Genomic DNA, 1,066 nt, shown 5'->3' on the forward strand with positions numbered 1-1,066 from the left:
GCCCAAGCACGCTTAACTTCGGAGTTCTGATGGGATCCGGTGCTTTAGTGCTGGTATGATCGCATCCGACATGTTACCCCGGTCTTCGTCCCTTATCCTTGCCCCTCCCAGCTCCACTACAAAGACGATTGTACATTGCTTTGGCCGCTCCCTCTCAACTACGGAGACGAGTTTAACGCGGTTTCCACCCCTCCCTCTCAACCGCACCAGTGCACGCTTGCCGCGCCACAACACCGACGCTGGACCCGTGAATCGTGAGCACCCAGCTATGACTTACCGCACTCGTGCAAAATAATAAAACACGGTAAATATATTACTTACACGTGCGTTTTGTTTTGCAAGCGGCGCGAAAAAAATTAAAAAGGGAATGCAACACGAGGACTTCCCAGGAGGTCACCCATCCTAGTACTACTCTCGCCCAAGCACGCTTAACTTTGAAGTTCTGATGGGATCCGGTGCTTTAGTGCTGGTATGATCGCATCCGACATGTTACCCCGGTCTTCGTCCCTTATCCTTGCCCCTCCCAGCTCCACTACAAAGACGATTGTACATTGCTTTGGCCGCTCCCTCTCAACTACGGAGACGAGTTTAACGCGGTTTCCACCCCTCCCTCTCAACCGCACCAGTGCACGCTTGCCGCGCCACAACGCCGACGCTGGACCCGTGAATCGTGAGCACCCAGCTATGACTTACCGCACTCGTGCAAACTAATAAAACACGGTAAATATATTACTTACACGTGGGTTTTGTTTTGCAAGCGGCGCGAAAAAAATTAAAAAGGGAATGCAACACGAGGACTTCCCAGGAGGTCACCCATCCTAGTACTACTCTCGCCCAAGCACGCTTAACTTCGGAGTTCTGATGGGATCCGGTGCTTTAGTGCTGGTATGATCGCATCCGACATGTTACCCCGGTCTTCGTCCCTTATCCTTGCCCCTCCCAGCTCCACTACAAAGACGATTGCACATTGCTTTGGCCGCTCCCTCTCAACTACGGAGACGAGTTTAACGCGGTTTCCACCCCTCCCTCTCAACCGCACCAGTGCACGCTTGCCGCGCCACAACGC

At 53.1% G+C, this 1,066-nt stretch overlaps 2 non-coding genes across 2 annotated transcripts; both read right to left on the reverse strand.

The window, feature by feature from the left end:
* Nucleotides 1–364: 364 nt before the first annotated feature.
* Nucleotides 365–483, reverse strand: LOC123178857 (5S ribosomal RNA). The gene has a single exon (XR_006489910.1). It is a non-coding gene; the product is annotated as a 5S ribosomal RNA (ribosomal RNA).
* Nucleotides 484–780: 297 nt separating this feature from the next.
* Nucleotides 781–899, reverse strand: LOC123178856 (5S ribosomal RNA). Its single transcript, XR_006489909.1, has one exon. It is a non-coding gene; the product is annotated as a 5S ribosomal RNA (ribosomal RNA).
* Nucleotides 900–1,066: the final 167 nt, after the last annotated feature.

The sequence above is a fragment of the Triticum aestivum genome, unplaced genomic scaffold, assembly GCF_018294505.1.
Source record: "Triticum aestivum cultivar Chinese Spring unplaced genomic scaffold, IWGSC CS RefSeq v2.1 scaffold7419, whole genome shotgun sequence".
In the NCBI taxonomy this organism is placed as follows: domain Eukaryota; kingdom Viridiplantae; phylum Streptophyta; class Magnoliopsida; order Poales; family Poaceae; genus Triticum; species Triticum aestivum.